Source organism: Phyllobates terribilis, unplaced genomic scaffold (genome assembly GCF_046119375.1).
Source record: "Phyllobates terribilis strain yellow unplaced genomic scaffold, ASM4611937v1 Scaffold_1__5_contigs__length_1240528914, whole genome shotgun sequence".
Classification (NCBI taxonomy): Eukaryota; Metazoa; Chordata; class Amphibia; order Anura; family Dendrobatidae; genus Phyllobates; species Phyllobates terribilis.
This window is the reverse complement of record NW_027362761.1, coordinates 218687977-218697465: the sequence shown is the minus strand read 5'-3', so window position 1 is coordinate 218697465 and position 9489 is coordinate 218687977.

Sequence of the window (9489 nt, the reverse complement as noted above, 5' to 3'; positions counted from 1 at the left end):
GCAGCGTCACTGTGTGGGGCGGAGCTTCGGATCTCGCGCGCTTTCGGCGTCCACGCCCCTCTTCTTCCTGTGCGGCGTCCCGAAGATGGCGTCCGAAGGCGGGAAGCAGCTGCGGATGGCGGGAAGAAGGCAGAAGACGGCGGGAAATGGTCCAAGATGGCGTCTGATGGCGGGAAGAAGGCAGAAGACGGCGGGAAACGGTCCAAGATGGCGTCTGATGGCGGGAATCGGCTCAGGACGGCGGGAAACTTCACCACAGGTAAGTTCAAAAGTTTTTTTTTTTCAGGCACGCAGTACCCGGTGGTTGCGGGCACGAAATCCTGCCGACTACGCCAAAGTTGACGCGCCCCCTGGGCCTGTGCTGTGCAGGGGAATACCCGGAGCCGGATCGCTGAGATGCTGGGGGTTGTAGTCTCCGTGTGGCGGTGACCCGGTCCGTGCCCAGGGTGGTCAAACCAGTGGCAGTCTATTTGTATGGTAATAAGTGTCCGACTACGCCACCCGTGGATTGCGGTCAGTGGGGACCGCCGCTGCGCTGCAGACCGCTGAGGCTGATGTTGTTTGCGCAGCTGAGTATGGGATGACTCCCCACGGGAGAAGTATTGCCTCAGGGCAGCTAATGTGGAAGATGATGGGAGTGATGGTGTGAGGGTCCCAGTGCTAATGGTGCAGGAGCGGCAAGGAACCACAGAGACGTGAGGTGCAGTTCAGGGTCTTTACTGATGGTACAAGGCAGACCCTCCCGGGAGTACTGGCTAGTATAAGGGGCCTGGTCAGTCTGCGAGCAAGCAGGAGTTCCCCTGGCCAGGTGGAGTTGTAGGCCTCCCCGTTTATCTGCACTCTTCCTGGCTACCTTGCTATCAGCGGTTACAAGTAGCCCACGTCCCTGAGTATACCGTGTGGTGCTCACCCGTATGGCTGGTGACTTGGGGCCTTCTGTTAGCCTCCGCTCCTGGATGGCGGCGCTGGTCCCGTCTCTGTGACTGAGCCTCCGGGCTTCTATGGCCAGAGGACCTGGAATCCCCTGCCGGCTGGTTTCTGCTGCTGGGTGTATATCAGTCCCCACAGCCTCAGACTCCTGTGTCCGGCTTTAGTATCTTCGTCCAGGGCGAACTCTGCTCAGCTCCAGCCCCTGGACTTCTGCTCCTGCTCCTAGTTCTTCCTTTCCCTCTCCAGGCTCTGACTGCTCTAATCCCGCCCAGACCCAGTTTATAAGGGCAGATTCCTCCCCTCCCAGGTCTGGGCGGACCGTGTTGCATGCTTAGGGATCCTGACCAGAGAAACCTCCCACTTGCTCTCAGACATAATATCTCTATTACTGTGGCAACCAGACCCCTGGGGTGTCACACATGTATATATGCTGCCTTCCCCAATACATGTTTATATGCTGCCTTCCCCCCAATACATATACATATGCTGCCTTTCCCCCAATACATGTATATATGCTGCCTCCCCCCCCCCAATCCATGTACTGTATATATGCTGCCTTCCCTCCAATCCATGTATATATGCTGCCTCCCTCCCCAATCCAGGGATATATACTGCCTCCCCCCCAATCCATGTATATATGCAGACCCCCCAATCCATGTATATATGCTGCCTCCCCCCCAATACATATACATATGCTGCCTTCCCCCCAATACATGTATATATGCTGCCTTCCCCCAATACATGTATATATGCTGCCTCCCCCTATCCATATATATATGCTGCCTCCCCCCCAATCCATGTATATATGCTGCCCCCCAAAATCCATATATATATGCTGCCTCCCCCCAATACATATACATATGCTGCCTTCCCCCCAATACATGTTTATATGCTGCCTTTCCCCCCCAATACATGTATATATGCTGCCTCCCCAATCCATATATATATGCTTCCCCCCCAATCCATGTATATATGCTGCCTCCCCTCCAATCCATGTATATATGCTGCCTCCTCCAATCCATGTATATATGCTGCCCCCCCAATCAATGTATATATGCTGCCTCCCCCCAATACATGTATATATGCTGCCTCCCCCCAACACATGTATATATGCTGCCTTTCCCCAATACATGTATATATGCTGCCTTCCCCAATACATGTTTATATGCTGCCTTCCCCCCAATCCATGTATATATGCTGCCTTCCCCCCCAATCCAGGGATATATGCTGCCTCCCCCCCAATCCATGTATATATGCAGACCCCCCAATCCATGTATATATTCTGCCTCCCCCCCAATACATATACATATGCTGCCTTCCCCCCAATACATGTATATATGCTGCCTTCCCCCAATACATGTATATATGCTGCCTCCCCCCAATCCATGTATATATGCTGCCCCCCAAAATCCATGTATATATGCTGCCTCCCCCCAATACATATACATATGCTGCCTTCCCCCAATACATGTATATATGCTGCCTTCCCCCCAATACATGTATGTATGCTGCCTCTCCCCAATCCATATATATATGCTGCCTCCCCCCTCTATCAATGTATATATGCTGCCCCCCAAAATCCATGTATATATGCTGCCTCCCACCCAATCCATGTTTATATGCTGCCTTTCCCCCCAATACATGTATATATGCTGCCTCCCCCCCAATCCATGTATATATGCTGCCTTCCCTCCAATCCATGTATATATGCTGCCTTCCCCCTCAGTCCATGTATATATGCTGCCTCCCCCCAATCCATGTATATATGCAGACCCCCCAATCCATGCATATATGCTGCCTCCCCCCCAATAAATGTATGTACGCTGCCTTTCCCCAATACATATACATATGCTGCCTTCCCCTCAATACATGTATATATGCTGCCTCCCCCCAATACATATATATATGCTGCCTCCCCCAATCCATGTATATATGCTGCCTTCGCCCAATACATGTATATATGCTGCCCCCCAAAATCCATGTATATATGCTGCCTCCCCCCCAATACATGTATGTACGCTGCCTTTCCCCAATACATGTATATATGCTGCCTTCCCCCCAATACATGTATATATGCTGCCTCCCCCCAATCCATGTATATATGCTGCCCCCCAAATTCCATGTATATATGCTGCCTCCCCCCAATCCATGTATATATGCTGCCCCCCAAATTCCATGTATATATGCTGCCTTGCACCCAATCCATGTATATACAGTTATATGAAAAAGTTTGGGCACCCCTATTAATCTTAAGCTTAATGTTTTATAAAAATTGGTGTTTATGCAACAGCTATTTCAGTTTGATATATGTAATAACTGTTGGACACAGTAATGTTTCTGCCTTGAAATGAGGTTTATTGTACTAACAGAAAATGTGCAATCTGCATTCAAATAAAATTTGACAGGTGCATAAGTATGGGCACCCTTATCATTTTCTTGTTTTAAATACTCATACCTACTTTTTACTGCCCTTACTAAAGCACGTTTTTTGGTTTGTAAGCTCATTGAGCTTTGAACTTCATAGCCAGGTGTATGCAATCATAAGAAAAGCTACTTAAAGTGGCCACTTGCAAGTTGTTCCCCTGTTTGAATCTCCTCTGAAGAGTGGCATCATGGGCTCCTCAAAACAACTGTCAAATGATCTGAAAACAAAGATTATTCAACATAGTTGTTCAGGGGAAGGATACAAAAAGCTGTCTCAGAGATTTAACCTGTCAGTTTCCACTGTGAGGAACATAGTAAGGAAATGGAAGAACACAGGGACAGTTCTTGTTAAGGCCAGAAGTGGCAGGCCAAGAAAAACATCAGAAAGGCAGAGAAAAAGAATGGTGAGATCAGTCAAGGACAATCCTCAGTTCCACCTCCAGAGAGCTGCAGCATCAACTTGCTGCAGATGGTGTCACTGTGCATCGGTCAACTATACAACGCACTTTGCACAAGGAGAAGCTGTATGGGAGAGTGATGCGAAAGAAGCCGTTTCTGCAAGCACGCCTCAAACAGAGTCGGCTGAGGTATGCAAAAGCACATTTGGAGAAGCCAATTTCTTTTTGGAAGAAGGTCCTGTGGACTGATGAAACCAAGATTGAGTTGTTTGTTCATACAAAAAGGCATTATGCATGGCGGCAAAAAAACACAGCATTCCAAGAAAACACTTGCTACCCAGAGTAAAATTTGGTGGAGGTTCCATCATGCTTTGGGGCTGTGTGGCCAATGCCGGCACCGGGATCTTGTTAAAGTTGAGGGACGCATGGATTCCACTCAGTATCAGCAGATTCTTGACAATAATGTTCAAGAAACAGTGACAAAGTTGAAGTTACGCAGGGGATGGATCTTTCAGCAAGACAATGATCCAAAACACCACTCCAAATCTACTCTGGCATTCATGCAGAGGAACAATTACAATGTTCTGGAATGGCCATCCCAGTCCCCAGACCTGAATATCATTGAACATCTGTGGGATCATTTGAAGAGGGCTGTCCATGCTCGGCGACAATCAACTTAACTGAACTGGAATTGTTTTGTAAAGGGGAATGGTCAAAAATACCTTCATCCAGGATCCAGGAAATCATTAAAAGCTACAGGAAGCGACTAGAGGCTGTTATTTTTGCAAAAGGAGGATCTACTAAATATTAATGTCACTTTTCTGGTGAGGTGCCCATACTTATGCACCTGTCAAATTTTGTTTGAATGCAGATTGCACATTTTCTGTTAGTACAATAAACCTCATTTCAAGGCAGAAACATTACTGTGTCCAACAGTTATTACATATATCAAACTGAAATAGCTGTTGCAAAAACACCAATTTTTATAAAACATTAAGCTTAAGATTAATAGGGGTGCCCAAACTTTTTCATATAACTGTATGCTGCCTTCCCCCCAATCCATGTATATATGTTGCCTTTCCCCCCAATTCATGTATATATGCTGCCTTCCCCCCGAATCCATGTATATATACTGCCTTCCCCCCATCCATGTATATATGCTGCCTTCCCTCCAATCCATATATATATGCTGCCTGCCCCCCAATCCCTATATATATGCTGCCTTCCCCGCAATCCATGTATATATGCTGCCTTCCACCCAATCCATGTATATATGCTGCCTCACCCCAATCCATGTATATATGCTGCCTCCCCGCAATCCATGTATATATGCTGCCTTTTCCCTCAGTACATGTACATATGTTGCCTTCTCCCATTTCAAGTATATATGCTGCCTTTCCCCCCAATACATGTATATATGCTGCCTTCTCCCCCAATCCATGTATATATGCTTCCTCCCCCTCAATCCATGTATATATACTGCCTTCTCCCCATCCATGTACATATGCTGCCTTCCCCCCAATCCATCTATATATGCTGCCTTCCCCCCAATCCATGTATATATGCTGCCTTCCCCCCAAGCCATGTATATATTCTGTCTTTCCCCCTCAATCCATGTATATATGCTGCCGTTCCCCCCAGTACATTTATATATGCTGCCTTTCCCCCCAGTACATTTATATATGCTGCCTTTCCCCCCCAATACATGTATATATGCTACCTCCCCCCAACACATGTATTTATGCTGCCTTTCCCGAAAATTCATGTATATATGCTGCATTCCCCCCAATACATGTATATGTAGCACCCTGAGGATTCGGCTGCTACAGGGGTATTGCACCTCAGCCAGAGGTGTGATATTCCACTCCCGGGTAAGGATGGAGTGTGGAACTGAGCTCGGTAGGCTGCATGCACTACACACATCCCATTTCCGAGGAGCAGACCAACGGTACTCCCACTTAGAAATGTGCAGGTACGACCGAGTCTGTTCCTGGCTGGAGTGGGAGGGGGGTGGTACATCCCAAGTAGTGTAGGGGCAGATAGGGGGAGCAGCCTGGGTAAAGATAGGAGCTCATTGGGTGCTGGTCACCTGAGCTCACACATAGAGGGAGTATTTAAGGTGGGCACCATCTTAGATCAGGGTCAGTCTGTCAGAGTAAGAAGCAGAGGTCCAGATGAGCCTGCAGAGAGAGAGTGGAGCAGAGAAGGAAAGACCCAGAGAGGGGACAAAGAGAGGACTCTGAGAACCCAAATTCAATCCCCAGGTGAAGAGTCGGCAATAGGGTACCGGATCCCAAACTGGTGGGGGCAAAAGCACACCCTAGCCAGAGACCGGAGGCCGTGGGCAGGATCTGCCACGGCCACCCACCACATCCACCCCGAAGGCAAACCACGTGGAGGGTCAGGGAACCCAAGGCCAAGGGTCTCCCAACAGAAGGCCCGAGGGAGCTGGACCTAGGTGGATCACTAGTGGGGACGGCCAGAGGAAAGGACAGAAGGAGAGCTCAGGGTCACGCTCCGGACTTGTTTGGGGGTTTGCTGAATCCAGGACCTGGTGGACGCAGCACGGCTCGGGTGGTCACTTGAAGCTGGAGTGACCGGAACATCAGCAGTGAGTAAATACCCTAAACTGCACAACCCGACTCTGTCTTCACTTAACATCTATGCTGCACCACCACAACCCCCATCCTCTGCACCTGACCCCCTGAGGCTATACCCCACCCGTTGGGGGTTATACTACCAAAAGCTGCACCAACACCATCAGCCTCAGCGGACCCTGCTGCAGCGGCGGCCGTAGTGACCGCAATACAACGGGTGGCGTAGTCGACATTAAGAACTTTATAACATCTGTAGGACTGCCACATACTCTGAGCTTGACACCCTGGGCACGGACCGGGTCACAGCCACTCGGAGACTACAACCCCCATCTGATCCGGCTCCGGGTATTCCCCTAAAGAATATGGCCCAGGGGGCGCGTCAACTTTGGCGTAGTCGGCAGGATCACGTGCCCGCAACACCCGGGTACTGCGTGCCTGAAGAAAAGAACAAGTTTACCTCAAAAAGAAGTCTCCTGCCGGTTCCGGAGGGTCCCCGCCATCGGACTCCGTCACAGATCGATTCCCGCCGGTTGTCCGCCATTAACAGCTTTTTCCCGCCATCTGCAGAGTTTCCCGCCACTGGGAGACGATTCCCGCCATTTCCAAAGGTTTCCCGCCTTGGAAGAGCGGACGCCATTATGGGCGTGCCAGAGGGTGGCAAGAGGCCACCTCCCATCGTGGGCCAGGACCGAAAATGGCGCCAAAAGTGGAAACCGCCCCCACCAACAGAGACTGTGATGCTAGAGGTGTCTGTCAGCGTGAAAGAACTGCCCCTGGAGCTGACAATCACCAAGTGGCCCCGGGACCGCCCTCGAAGTGGGAGGACTAAGAAGGAGAAAACAAAGATGGGTGTCGCTTGGAGCAGTCTGGAGCGAGCGCACCCGGAGGCAAGAAGCCTGGAGAAGAGTATCGGAGGAGCTTACCCGGAGATGGCGAGAAAGCAGAGCAGCACCGGCCCGTTGGCCAGGAGCCTGCTAGAAACAGAGGAGGGAGAGCAGAGCAGCACCGGCCCGCTGGCCAGGAGCCTGCTGGAGACAACAGGAGGAGAGCAGAGCAGCACCGACCCGTTGGTCAGGAGCCTGCTGGAAGCAACGACCCCACTAGGCCTAGTGGAGGTCCTAGCACAGCTCCCCCGAGATCGGGAGTGTGCGCAGACCGCTCTGGAGGGCCTCGCAAGGAGGATGGCCCGGGTGCAGCGAGAGACGTTGGCGGAGTGGAGCCGAGAGATGGCCCAGCGGACCGAGACCCGTCAGCGGAGCACGCCACCCAAGACGAGGAGACAGACCGCCTCTGAGGATGGCGCGGGAGGACTCAAGGCCGGAGACGGCGCCGAGGAGGGAGCCGAACGAGTGGAGGCAGGTAAAGGGGACGTCTATACCCCAAACCGGGAAACCGTGTACCTGCCCCAGCTCCCCGTCGCAGAGCCCGAAGTCTATCCTGCCGTGCCCGTCGCTGCAACGTCACCGCCGCAGACTAGGCCTCAAACGGGAGCCGCGACCCCTGTGAAGTCACACGCCTCGACCCCGAGCGTGACCAAGCAGGAAGTACCACCAGCCTGGTCGCAAGGCCTAGTACCCCCGGGCGCCGCAATACCAACAGCGCCCCCTACCTCCGCGGAGCCCCCGGCCTGGTCGCAGGGCCAAGTAGCCCAGGGCGCCGCCGTCCTTACGGTGCCCTTCACCTTCCAGATACCCCAGGCCTGGCCGCAAGGCCCGGGCAACCCGGGCGCTAACACCACCACGCCCATAAGACCAAGAGTGCCGCATCTGGGAGAGGACCTGTTTACCCAACACATGTGCCCGGATGGGCAGCCTTTCATCTGGCCCCAGGAATATCATGAACTGGAACGGCAGAGGAAGGCTGGGGCCATGTGTGCACCCCTGATCCCGGCTCCAAAGCCCGTAAAGAGGATCTCGCCCCCGCTAGAATAGACCCAGTTTGAGTGGGACCCCACCGGAGAAGACCTCATGGGGTTCACTCAGGAGACTCGGGCAGCTGCAGCGGAGCGTGCTGAGTGCTGCCGCCAACAGCTCGAGGTCTTCGAGAGGGAGCGGAGAGAGAGGCGGGTCCGGGAACAGCAAGCTCAAATAAGGAGCGCGGAGCAGAAGAGCCGGGCCAGGAGAGACCCCCGTGCAGCGCATAGTCCCCGCACCACCGGGACTGTGATCAAGTTTAACATGCAGCATGGGTGGGGCTTCATCCGAGACCACCGCACCCCAGGCGACGTCTTCGTAACCAGGAGAGACGTTGAATCCCACCTACCGGAGGGACACAGAGGTCGTGACCTTTACATTGGGGACGAGGTCACCTTTACCCGGCACAAGTGTGCCAAAGGACCCTACGCCCTCCATGTGCATCGCCTGACGGAGGAAGAGCTGCGGTGTGAGGAGGAAGAGCAAGAGGACCCGGACGGGTCTGAAGCTAAAGGTAACCATAAAGAAAGAGCAGGAGGACGTCGTCGTTGAGTACAGCAGAGTACAAGCTGTATATAGTTGCCCGTCGGGGCACAGTGAACTGTTGCTAATATAGTCCCCGTTGGGACCAGCATGTGTGAACTGTTTACCCGTATTTCCCTTAATTCCCACTGACCGAGGACTGAGAGCGGTCATCCCTATTCCCATTACCTGGCCGAGGACTGAGAGCGGCCATATCCCTTGTAAATAGTTGCGCGTCCTAAAGCGCCCCCTACCGGTTTTATAGGAAAACCATTTTTCTAAGAGACTGTCGCACTTTTCCCGGACACACGTTGCACAGTGTCCGGAGGAGGAACCAGAAAAAGAAGAAAGAATGTTTTTTATGAAAAGTTTTATATGATGTTTTATTATGTTTATGTTTATGAAAAAAAAAATGTATGTTTGGTGTTGTTTTTGTCTTACAGCCCGAGGACGTGCTGTGATTTACCAGGGGGGAATGTAGCACCCTGAGGATTCGGCTGCTACAGGGGTATTGCACCTCAGCCAGAGGTGTGATATTCCACTCCCGGGTAAGGATGGAGTGTGGAACTGAGCTCGGTAGGCTGCATGCACTACACACATCCCATTTCCGAGGAGCAGACCAACGGTACTCCCACTTAGAAATGTGCAGGTACGACCGAGTCTGTTCCTGGCTGGAGTGGGAGGGGGGTGGTACATCCCAAGTAG